At 35.3% G+C, this 13,293-nt stretch overlaps 2 protein-coding genes across 4 annotated transcripts in view; one reads left to right on the top strand and one right to left on the bottom strand.

Annotated features, from left to right (window-relative positions):
* LOC6054245 overlaps nt 1-13,293 on the bottom strand; it is a 264,320-nt gene that overhangs the window by 52,567 nt on the left and 198,460 nt on the right. The gene's annotated exons all lie outside the window — the stretch shown is intronic.
* LOC6042032 (ornithine decarboxylase) overlaps nt 4,121-13,293 on the top strand; it is a 171,916-nt gene continuing 162,743 nt past the window's right edge. For both annotated transcript variants that reach the window (XM_038265763.1, XM_038265762.1), the window contains exon 1: nt 4,121-4,344. The gene's annotated coding sequence lies outside the window, so the exon portion shown is untranslated. The remainder of the gene's footprint in view (nt 4,345-13,293) is intronic.

The following is a 13,293-nucleotide window of genomic DNA, read 5'->3' as shown; positions in this document are numbered from 1 at the left end:
ATGTGCAAATTGTGGTGGAAATCACAAATCAAATTTCTGGGATTGCCCCATCAGAAAAAGGTTTTGGATTCTCGTGCTAAGCATCAGCCGAAATCCAAACCGAAATTTTCTCAAAGTCAGGTTGTACCTGCATCTTTAAATCAAACGTTCGTGCTGTCTCACTCGAACAATACCCCTACCGTGGAAAAGTTAGGTAACAGCAATGGCATTTCTTATGCCAACGTCGTTTCGGGTTCGGGTTCATCCACGAATTTTAAATCCTCTACCAATTTTCAAATTGGGCAGGTACCTCAAATTTCATTTGAAAATTTTTCTGCTGGGAACGCTTTGGGATCTTCTGATCTCGGCGATGTTACGTTTGAAAAAATGACTTTTTTGCAAAACTCACTGTTTGGTTTGATTCAAACAATGAGTAATGCTACATCCATGATGGAAGCAATCCAGATTGGATTAAAATTTGCGAATGATGTTGTTCTTACCCTGAAGTTTAATCATGGATCTAAGTAATTCCATCAATATTATGAATTTTAATGCTCGCTCTTTAAAAGCGAAAGAAAATGAATTTTTCAACTTTTTACGAGTTCATAACGTGCATGTTGCTGTTATAACCGAAACATTTTTAAAAACTGGCACTTATTTGAAAAGTGATCCAGATTATAAAGTTATAACCAATAACAGAATGAATCGAAATGGCGGTGGAGTTGCAATAGTTATCCACCGTAGTATGACTTATAGTACGTTACGTGACTTTAAGTTAAAAGTTATTGAAAGTTTGGGCATTGAACTTGAAACTTCTTTTGGGAAAATTATGATTGCAGCTGCATATTTGCCTTTCCAATGCACTGGGGAAAATAAAAATTATTTCAAAGGGGATTTGAATAAACTTACTCGGCATAGATCTCGATTTTTGATTATCGGTGATTTTAATGCCAAACACCAATCTTGGAATAATTCAAAAGTAAATTCCAATGGTAAAATTCTATTCAGAGATTGCACTTCTGGTCTTTATTCGGTTATATACCCGAATGGGCCAACTTGCTTTTCTTCTGTTAGAAATCCATCAACAATTGATTTGGTTTTGACAAATCAAAGTCAGTATTGTGGTCCTTTAGTGACTCATGCTGATTTTGATTCTGATCACCTTCCAGTAACTTTTTCACTTTCTCATGAAGCAGTTACCAGACCCAATAGTTCTGTGTTTAATTACCACAAAGCTAATTGGGACAGGTATCAGCATCATATTGAGAATAATTTAAATCATGATTTTGTTTTAGAAACCAAAGCTGATATTGATTCAGCCTTGGAATCTTTAACTAATGCAATTTTGGATGCTAGGAATATTGCTATTCCTAAAGTCCAAGTCAAATTTGATTCTCCCATTATTGATGACGATCTTCAGCTTCTGATTCGTCTGAAAATGTTCGCCGAAGACAGTATCAACGTTCTCGTGATCCTGCACTGAAGCGAATTCAAAAGATTTGCAAAAGGTTATTGACCACAGATTCACTCTCCTGCGAAATGAAAAGTTCGCAAGAGATGTCGAACAAATTAAACCTTATTCCAAACCTTTTGGAAACTTTCAAAGGTTCTTAAGAAACCTCAAAACCAATCCCTTCTTTAAAAGATGGTGATAATATTTTATTAACTAATGGGGAGAAAGCTCAAAACTTGCTCAGCAGTTTGAGAGTGCTCATAATTTCAACTTAAATGTTCTGAGTCCTATTGAAAATCAAATTTCAATAGAATTTCAGAATATTGTTGAACAACAGTTTTCATCAGATGATGTTTTTAATACGGATCTGAATGAAATAAAATCTATTATCAAAAAGTTTAAAAATATGAAAGCCCCTGGTGAGGATGGCATTTTTTACATTTTAATTAAAAAATTACCTGAAGCAACTTTAAGTAGCTTGGTCAAAATTTGCAACAAATGTTTTGATTTGGCATATTTTCCCAGTAGTTGGAAAAATGCCAAAGTAGTTCCGATTTTGAAACCGGATAAAAATCCTGCTGAAGCCTCAAGCTATCGGCCCATTAGTTTGCTTTCATCTATTAGTAAATTATTCGAAAGAATAATTCTTAATAGAATGATGACACACATTAATGAAAATTCAATTTTCGCTGATGAGCAGTTTGGATTTCGCCTTGGGCATTCAACTACTCATCAGTTGTTGAGAGTTTCAAATTTAATTCGAAGCAACAAATCTGAGGGCTATTCTACTGGCGCTGCTCTTCTAGACATAGAAAAAGCATTTGACAGTGTTTGGCATAAAGGTTTGATTGCGAAATTAAAAAGGTTTAATTTTCCGATTTATATCGTGAAAATTATTCAAAATTATTTGACGGATCGTACTCTGCAGGTATGTTATCAGAATAGTAAATCTGATCAACTACCTGTACGTGCCGGCGTCCCTCAAGGAAGCATTTTGGGTCCAATTTTATACAATATTTTTACTTCTGACTTGCCTGATTTGCCCCCAGGATGTCAGAAATCACTTTTTGCTGATGATACAAGCATCTCCGCCAAAGGTAGAAGCCTTCGTGTCATCACAAGAAGATTACAAAAGCTTGGATATTTTCAATTCTTATTTGAAAGAATGGAAAATTACTCCAAATGCTGCAAAACTCAACTTATTATTTTCCTCACAAACCAAGGGCTGATTTTCTTAAACCAAAAGTCATCACATTATAAAGATGAATGAGGTAAATTTAAAGTGGGAGGATCAAGTGAAATATCTTGGACTTGCTTTTGACAAAACCTTACTTACAAGGATCACATTGAAAGTATCCAGGTTAAATGTAACAAATATATTAAATGTTTGTATCCACTTATAAACAGGAATTCTAGACTTTGTCTCAAGAATAAACTGTTAATTTATAAACAAATTTTCAGACCTGTCATGCTTTATGCTGTGCCGATCTGGACAAGCTGTTGCTTAACCAGGAAGAAAAACTTCAGAGGATTCAGAACAAAATTCTGAAAATGATTCTGAAACTTCCTCCCTGGTTCAGCACCAGTGAACTTCATCAATTAGCCGAAGTTGACACTTTGGATGTTATGTCCAATAAGATAATTGATGCATTTCGACAAAAATCATTGCAGTCTTCAGCTGCATTGATCCGCTCTTTATATAGTTTATAAGTTAGTTTTAAGGTATCCCTTTTCCCTTTTGTACATGTAGGACCTCCTACATTTGAAATCACTGAATAGCGAAAGCTAAATATTTCATGAATAAATGAAAGTTGCTAGTATTTAAAATTGAGGTGAAAAGTCATCGATTGTGATTGGACACTCAATAATATTTTAACTGAATGAATGTACATGGAAAAGAAATTCAAAATAAATATAAATTAAAAAAAAAAAAAAAAAAAAAAAAAATCGCGTATTTTTTACTTCTTACCGCCGGCGTGCCATCCGAGCATCGATGCTATGGGATGGGCTTTCAGAATGAAATGTAAATATAATACGCGGCGACGCAAATCTCTTTTTCAATGCTTTCCCGAAGCTTCCACTACTTCTCGCGGGTTCTCGCGCGCCGATTCACACTCCGCTCGATCCAACGAACACCACACGACTGATGGCCAACTTCTCTGGCTACTCCGCGACCCATTTTTCAATGATTTCGAGAACTTTCTACCACTTTCCCGCGGTTTGCAGATTGAACTCATTGTAATTGAGAAAAACATGACACTTCGAGTATATTATAAAAGTCCTATTTATCATAATTCTAGGAAACTAATTAACTTTTGTAACGTTTCAAAATGTGTTAAAAACTACTTAATATGATTCCGTACCATTCTGTATGTTTTTAATTCGTATTTATCATTTTGCAAATCAAACATTAAACCTATCAATGTCACCCGAACATAATTGTCATCTGGCTTACGGTATTCGCGTGTGAACTGAACATGTGAGTGATGTGAATAATACTATTTTTTAGATATTCTTAATACAGAGAGATGTCAGAGTCGGAGTCGGAGCCGGAGTAAACAATTCCTGAAAAGTTTGAGTCGGAGTCGGTTGAAGCTGAAAGCCGGAGCCGGAGTCGGATAAAATGGGGGTCAAATGACTACATGAGCGTTTGAGTGTTAACATCAGTCCTCAGCAAGCAGTGGGACCGCTTGGTTGTTTTATCATAAGATTGAGTGAAATTTTGTTTTTTTTTTATTCAAGTATAAAAAAAAGTGTGGTGATCTGAGATCTTGTCGGAAAGAGAGATAATAGCAAGTGTTTTGCAAGGATATATTTTTGAACAAGTTTAGTTGAGTTTAGTTTAGATAAGCTTTGCTGATCGCAGTGCATAAGGTGTTACTCATTATCGTTGATTGGAGGGCCCCTGCTGGGTATGTTAAAATGCTTGCTTTTTTTAAACTAAATGTTAGCAAAGTCATGATGCCTGTTGAAGTCATATGAAGTGTATGATATCAGAAACGCACACCAGCCCTTTTCAGCAGGCGTCAATTACAGGAATGCGTTCGACACTCCATCAAGCGCAATACCTTCTACTTGAAGTGGCACTATCAGACACTTCCTGCATTCCACTGGCCGCGACATCAGACTGTCGCCGACAAGAATTCGTCCAACTTGACTTTCACTTTCACACAGTCGAGCTCTTCCGGACCAGATGGCGGATATTGCCTTTCTAAAAGAGGAGGTTCTAATTTGCAACACTCGGTTATTCCACCTCAGTTCGTCTCAGATTCTGATTGCCACGCTAAAGTGGTGTTTCCCCTTCGTATGCTTTAGCTAAGCAACAAACAACAATTAGCACGTTTTACGTCAGCAGCAGCAGCATCAAGCCCCTCGTAGAATGCAGTTTCCCACCGTTAATCAGCGTATCGTTTGCGAGATATTTACTAAGAGGAAAATTACTAGACGATAGCCATCAGCATCGGCATTTCATCTGCCAGTGGTACGGACAGACAGGTAGAACACTAAATTATTCTCGCCGAGCCGGTCGTCGTTCCACTTCGAGACTTGATGCTTTCTGCGCAACCGATCAATTTAAGAGTCACCATGGACAATCGGACGTCGGTTTCATGCTGTCTTTTCAAATCCTAGTTTAGTTGAGAAATTGATGTTTGTTAACGCTACTGCTCAAAAGATGGCGTTAGTGTTCACAGTCCCCCAAACTCCAACGTCTGCTTGTCCGTGGACCTGCTCTCCAGGTTGCATCGCTGAACGGTCGAGTACACCTCCGTCGTCATTGCATCACAGCTCTCCGGCATCGGTCGATTTGGTGGAATGCATCAATGGAAAGTGCTTCCACCTGGAGTGAGGCGGCGGCGGCGGCTTGTTGTGGAATCGTCGAGTGGAATGAATTTTTCCACACAATTAAAACTAGCACTTCTAATGGCGGACGTGTTTGACTGTGTGGTGGTGGGAATTTACCGAAATGTTTGTTTGTTTGACTTCCCTCGAGGGATGGACTGGAGGGAAGCGTGGGAAGAAAAGCGTATTGAGTTGTTTGTACTTGTCCGGTGATAAAGTAATGAAGGAAGCTTTTGGAAATGTACTCTGGTGGAAAGTTTCCGTGTTGTGGATTGGACAGTTCGATCGAATCGATTGATTTATCTTCTTTCTATTACTCACTTGTTCACTGATTGAGCTTTGTTCAGAAGCTGAAGTAGTTTTATTTTTTAACAGTTATTTTTGTAAGAATTCAAATCGTCGGCAGTTCCATTTAAAAAGAGCCTAATCCGAAAAAAAGTTCTCTGATCGGGCTTAACATTTTTCTGGGATTCTTAAGTCACAATAATTAGACCCATATTTTTTTGTTTGGCCATTAGGGTGACCTACACCGTGCGCGGTGACGTTCGGGTGACGAAGGCCTCGTGGCGCGGTGGCTAGCGGCTTCGGCTGCCGATCCCTTAGTTGCTATGGGGCGCGGGTTCGATTCCCGCCTTATCCTCCTGGCCTTCTATCGGATGGGGAAGTAAGACGTCGGTCCATTTGGGTAAAAGAGGTTTTGGGTGACTCACCACACATAACCTTCGGACGCCCAGAAATGAGCAGAAACTTGCAACAGAGACCACAAAAGACCCGGGGGCGTTGAAGTGGATTGCTTTGCTTTTTTTTTTACACCGTGCTAGGGTGGTACTAAAAACGGAAATTTTCGTCAATTTTCGTAAAAACCACATTTTTCAAAAATTCATAACTCCACATCATTTCTACCGATTTTAGTTGTCTTGGACTAGTGCGTCTATCCCAGGAATTCCCGGGAAAAAAATTCCGGGATTTTTCCAAAACCGAGAATTCCCGAATCCCGAGATTTTTTTTTATATTTTGTCCTGGGAATTCCCGAAATTGGAAAAAAATATCAATTTTTTCTGGAAATTCAGGTTTTGTTGTGGAAAAAGATGAACAACGATAAATAATAAATAAAATATTAAGCATAGTATTCAGGGTTTTTTTTTCAAAAATTGTGTTTCATATGTTTATAGGAGCTATTGAAAAAAAAAAAAAAAAATCTCTAGATATCAGTATTACCTTGAATTATAAAGGAAAATTGTTTTTAAAAAATACCGATCCGTAAAATGCCTAGCGCTTTAAATATTTTCTATTTATTTTTATATATTTTATAACGATTACTTTTATTCATGATTTTTAATTATTATTTTTAATATCATATTAAATTATTTTTCATGAAACATCTTTGGCAAATCACGACGAATGTGTCAAATCATGACACCTGCTTTAGTCATATTTTGCATAATGTTTTGATTGATTTTGGTATAACAGGAACAGAACAAAACAATCAGTCACCAATCTTCAAATCAATTACTCTTTAATCTCCTGTACCTATTAAGACTGTAGTCCCGATTTTCCCATGTGGGCAGTAGGGACTTTAAGATAATTAGGGACTTTAAGATTAATTTGTAAAATATTCTTTATATAAAGCATGAATGTCTGGACTTATCTAAAATTTAACATTGGCTGGTGTAATATATTTTTTTGTCTTTTTTTTGTTATCCCGAGCAGACGGTAATAACTTTGGAATAACATTTTTTGATATTTCAAAATACTAGGCCAATAACATTTTATGTTATTTATAACAAGATTTGTTATTCGTCGTTATGATTTTTTTTGTTATTGGATTGTGATTGTAATTACAGACTAATAACATTTTTAGTTATTCTTCGAACAAATCTTTGTTATTATTTTTTTGTTATTTTAACAACTAATCCGATCATCCCAATAACAGTAGCTCTATGTGTTCCGTACATTGTATACTGTATTTACTGCATATAGGGTACATATACGATATACGAGATACGTAGAGGTACATTGGCTTTGATCGTACAGTTTTCACAGCGGCGATATGGCCGAATCAATAGTATTGAGCTAGTTTTATGATTTTAAGTTTGAAAAACATGAAAAATATAATGAAAACATAGATTTTATTACTGTTTTAAAAATTTCCCGGGATCCCGGGAATTCCCGGGATTTCAAAAATATTTTTCCCGTTTCCCGAGATATTTAAAACCCGTGAAAATATGACGCCCTATCTTTGACGCAAATGGAAGGTTGCCTTTCAAGGAAAAATAATTTGAGAACCGAAAAAAAAACAGCCAAACATTTGAAAAAGTCGTATGAAAACATAAAAGTGGTGTTTTGACCGTGTCTAGACCGAAGAGCCTATGTCTGAAAATATTTTTATCGGATTCCTCGGAATTTTTGAAAATTTAAAAAATATTATTTTCGTAAAGATCGGAAAATTTTACGAATGTTTCATTTTCGATTGCAAATTCAAATTTACTTTTAAAAATATGAGGTACAAAAAAAATATGTGTAAAATTCCAAAAATCACTATTTATCCAAAAATTATAGCTTGGTGGCTCAAAAATTGCGTTTTTGGTCTCCTAAAACATACAAAAAAATCTTGAATATAAAAAATTCAAACTTTGGGAAATTCACAAATAAAAATTGGGAAATTGAGTTTTTGTGAATTTTTTTTTTTATGAACGGCTCTCATCAATACCTACAACTTTGCCGAAGACACCAAATTGATCAGAAGATTCCTTCACAGTCACAGATTTTCGAATACGTACCATTTTTGTATGGATAGGTGCCAAAATTGTAGAGAAACTTGTATGGGTGAACCAATGACACAAAATGGCTTCTTTGGTCATAGGGAAGGCCTCTACAAAGTTTGAGCCAAATCAAAAAATACAAATAAAAACCATTTCCAGTTTTGATAGAGAATTACTCAATGTACTTCAACCTTAATTTCCAAGCAGTGTAATAATATTAAAATTTGCTAAAATTTCCTGAAACTTATTATGGCGGAACTCTCCCACACACGGTGAAAGCGCCAAACCAACCAGGTAATTGAATCATCATTCTTCCTGGCTGTACATTGTAGAAGGATTCTCTAATTAAACCCATCACCTGGAGGAGCATTCTTTGTGCGCTCCCACCTCGGCGCCGTGATTAATCAACAAATGAGCTGAATAATTAACGAAAGTTTTCCGTTTTCCCCATTAAAGGCAAAGCAAAAACGACTTCAGAATGAACCTCCAGCGCGCCCTCGCCGTCACAACGACACCACAGCGGTGATGATCAACCATCATCGGAGACTGAGACTGAGTTGAGGGGGGCGCTTTCTAATTAAATTACTTCGTTCAGCGAACGTGTCACCTTCGGAGACTTCCCCGGCTGGTGCTGGTGGACGACTCTATTCATTCGCTCGTGAAGTGTATCGCACTTTGATTGATGGCAAATTGCTTTCGTTGGACGCCCGCTCGTTCAGCTCTACGATGGACGATTCTACAGGGTAAAGGGTAAAAGTTGCTGCTGGAAAAAATGTGATCTTTACAGAAAAGGTGAAAAAATTAATAAATTAAAAATAAATAAATAAATAAGGTACAACAATATTCCAAATTACCCCAGCCATTTATTGCGTCCACAAGTCGATACCGGGCCACACAAAGTCACTCTGCTGGACGACATTCCTGCATATACACACTGCGCTGGTATCGCAAATGTGGTCGGGGGTTGTGACCGGAGTGAATACTGTTTTGTGGCTAATCGCGCTTGATTTGGCCGGCACTTCTGATGAGTTCAGACTAACTGGGTCGTGACGTATGGACGGACCACGCTCGCCAGACACTGTTTGACTAATGATTTGCATTGAATTTTTTAAACAATTTGTTGAATTTGGAAACCACTTTTAGGTTGCTTTTACAACCACTTGTCATGCAACAACAACAGTAACACTGGATACCTTCATGAGGTGAATTTGGTTCATACAAAAATGCTGATATTTGTATGATCCAATCTCACCCCGATCATTTTTTGTCAGAATTACGTAATATTGTTAAACAAATCATGCACATAATACATCTAGTAAAGAGTACATATTTCATGTTAGATCATGTGAAACTATAAATCTAAAAATGTGCAACTCAACCTCTGTCACTTGCACGATGGCAAGTGCGCACCTCATCATCAACCTCACTTGGCCACGCACACTGAGACCCGACCGTTGAAGGCACCTCGACGTGATTGCCTAACGTCTGATGTTCAGTGACAGTCATTGTCCGCGTGAAAACTCTTTGCAATTTTTCGTTACTGCGATTTTTTATTGCTATCAATTTTAATTAATCTAGTACCAGGCCTACGAAACGGGACTTAACGTAAGTTAGTAGATTAATTATAGTTATTTAAGTTTAGATACAATTGGGATTTCATTTGTAACATTTTGTGGTTTTCCTTGCGGAAATTTATAATCTACCTTAATCAATACAATTGAATTCGCCAACCCTTCATGTGTTTGATCGAGATTATAAATCCGGAAAATTCCCGTTGCATCCACTTGCAACAACCTCTTTTCGAGTGTTTTTCAAATTTGTCAGTTTAAAAAGGTAGTATAAAATCTTCAAATTTTACACCTTTCAAATTTAATCAACTTTTTATTGTGTACGACACGCGATACGACAATGTTCCATTAATCTAGTTTTATCATCTCTACTGTTTTGTTTTCCAGGCCTGGCTTTTGAAAAAATAATTTAATAGCTTTATTAAATTTTTATACTAGTGAGTTTACTATACTTTGTTATTTCTTCGTTTTATTGATTTATTTTCAAGATTTTTTTTAGGAAATTTAGGACCTCCTCCCCTCCATGTTATGTATTTATTAGGGTTGCTCGACATGGTATTTTTTTACAAACTTGCTTTTTTCGCTTGCTTTTAGACCAGGAGTGCCCAACCTTTTGGCAATATATCGACGCTGTAGTGCTATCTTGTCGCACCCGCCATTTCGACGTTCCGAGAAAAACTCGTTTTTATGTTTGACCTTGAATAAATAAAAACTAGACACGCAATGTAACCAATAACAAACACGTTTTGTTTGGCTGACCGTTCTGTGCATTTTCCCGAAGTTTGGTTGAAGTTTGTTGCTGGAGTCCCGAGTTATAATTACAAATGTTTACGGTAGTCTAACTTGTACGTGCGTCAAACGCGTTCTGACCTGAAATCCCTTTGGCCAGTTGTCGCACTTACATCAATTTTCAGGAAGCGACAAGATAGCACGACAAGATTGAAACTACTTTCATATGTAGTATTTTCGGAGTATTTTCGGTTTTTATTGAATATTTCAGGATTGAAATCGAATTTTGGGGATCTGTGAAGGTCAGAAGGAGAGGCATTGTTAGCTGCAAAAAATGGCGTTCTTAACTCAACTTGGCCCAAAATTCACGTGCGACAAGTTAGCACGACGGCGACGATATAAAAAAAAATCAATGAGACATGATAAAATTTATTGAAACGGAATTTGGATTCAAATCTTCTTTACAAAAAAAACACACACAATTTTCGCGTGCACTTTTATTTAAATATTTGTCATAATATTTTAAAATGATTATTAACTTACACAAAATTTTAAAAGTGTACTATTATTTTCAATTCAACTATTGGAGTCTATAAAAAAATATTTCTGCTCCTTGTTTTCTTGACTCATTTTTATTTTAACAAAACTTTTTCACTAAAAAGTTGTATTGATTTTTTTTAAAAAAAGGCTAAATGAGAGCAGTTCTCTCAGATTTCGGTCATTCGATTTTTTTTGTATTTTTTAATCCGACTGAAACTTTTTTGATGCCTTCGGTATGCCCAAAGAAGCCATTTTGCATCATTAGTTTGTCCATATAATTTTCCATACAAATTTGGCAGCTGTCCATACAAAAATGATGTTTGAAAATTCTCTGTATCTTTTGAAGGAATTTTTGATCGATTTGGTGTCTTCGGCAAAGTTGTAGGTATGGATATGGACTACACTGGAAAAAATGATACACGGTAAAAATTTGGTGATTTTTATTTAACTTTTATCATCAAACTTGATTTGCAAAAAACACTATTTTATTTTTTTATTTTTGATATGTTTTAGAGGACATAAAATGCCAACTTTTCAGAAATTTCAGGTTGTGCAAAAATTTTTGAGCGATTTTTTATGAATGCTGATTTTTCAAAAAATCGAAATATTGGTCGCAGAAAATTTTCAACTTCATTTTTCGATGTAAAATCAAATTTGCAATCGAAAAGTACTTTAGTAAAATTTTGATAAAGTGCACCGTTTTCAAGTTATAGCCATATTTAAGTGACTTTTTTGAAAATAGTCGCAGTTTTTCATTTTTTAAAATTAGTGCACATGTTTGCACACTTTGGAAAAACATATTTGAAAAGCTGAGAAAATTCTCTATATTTTGCTTATTCGGACTTTGTTGAAACGATCTTTAGCTGCTGAGATATTGCAATGCAAAGGTTTAAAAACAGGAAAATTGATGTTTTCTAAGTCTCACCCAAACAGCCCACCATTTTTTAATGTCGATATCTCAGTAACTAATGGTCCGATTTTCAATGTTAATATATGAAACATTTGTGAAATTTTCCGATCTTTTCGAAAACAATATTTTCAAAAATTTTAAACCAAGACTAACATTTCGAAAGGGCCAAACATTAAATATTACGCCCTTTTAAAAAGTAAGTCTTGGTTTAAAAATTTTGAAAATATTTTTTTCGAAAAGATCGAAAAATTTCACAAATGTTTCATATATTAACATTGAAAATCGGACCATTAGTTACTGAGATATCGACATTAAAAAATGGTGGGCTGTTTGGGTGAGACTTAGAAAACATCAATTTTCCTGTTTTTAAACCTTTGCATTGCAATATCTCAGCAGCTAAAGATCGTTTCAACAAAGTCCGAATAAGCAAAATATAGAGAATTTTCTCAGCTTTTCAAATATGTTTTTTCCAAAAGTGTGCAAACATGTGCACTAATTTTAAAAAATGAAAAACTGCGACTATTTTCAAAAAAGTCACTTAAATATGACTATAACTTGAAAACGGTGCACTTTATCAAAATTTTACTAAAGTACTTTTCGATTGCAAATTTGATTTTACATCGAAAAATGAAGTTGAAAATTTTCTGCGACCAATATTTCGATTTTTGAAAAATCAGTATTGATAAAAAATCATAACTCGCTCAAAGATTTTTGCACAACCTGAAATTTCTGAAAAGTTGGCATTTGATGTCCTCTAAAACATATCAAAAATAAAAAAATTAAAAATAGTGTTTTTTGCAAATCAAGTTTTAGTGATAAAAGTTAAATAAAAATCACCAAATTTTTTTACCGTGTATCATTTTTTCCAGTGTAGTCCGTATCCATACCTACAACTTTGCCCAAGACACCAAATCGATCAAAAAATTTCTTCAAAAGATACAGATTTTTGAATTTTCATACATCATTTTTGTATGGACAGCTGCCAAATTTGTATGGAAAATTATATGGACAAACTAATGATGCAAAACGGCTTCTTTGGGCATATCGAAGCCACCAAAAAAGTTTCAGTCGGATTAAAAAATACAAAAAATAAAATTGAAGAAAAAAGACCGATTTCGTAGAGAATTGCTCATGAGAAAAAATCAATAACCACATCGTTTTTCTCTTTTTCAGAAAGGAAAATTGTTTTAAGGGCTTTAATTTTGATATGGTGTTAATCCAGAGAAAACATTATTCTGTCGACCCGAGCATGGGTAAATAACAACGGAAATGCAAAATAATACCATTCAATGGTATCAATACCAAATTTTGATTTTCGCGAGCCCTTGAAAAAATGTCTTAAGTGTAAGTTAATACCAATCTGTAGTATTATACCAAGTTATGGTATTGTTTTGTTATTGGGCAAATTTTAAGAAAATGTCGAATTTTGACATACTGTTACTTATTTACATACTTAAAAACGCAAATCTACTCCAAATTAAAGCCAAATATTTTATTTTTGTCTAAAAAAGT

Source organism: Culex quinquefasciatus, chromosome 3, assembly GCF_015732765.1.
Source record: "Culex quinquefasciatus strain JHB chromosome 3, VPISU_Cqui_1.0_pri_paternal, whole genome shotgun sequence".
Classification (NCBI taxonomy): domain Eukaryota; kingdom Metazoa; phylum Arthropoda; class Insecta; order Diptera; family Culicidae; genus Culex; species Culex quinquefasciatus.
This window is presented reverse-complemented; position numbering and strand designations above follow the sequence as displayed.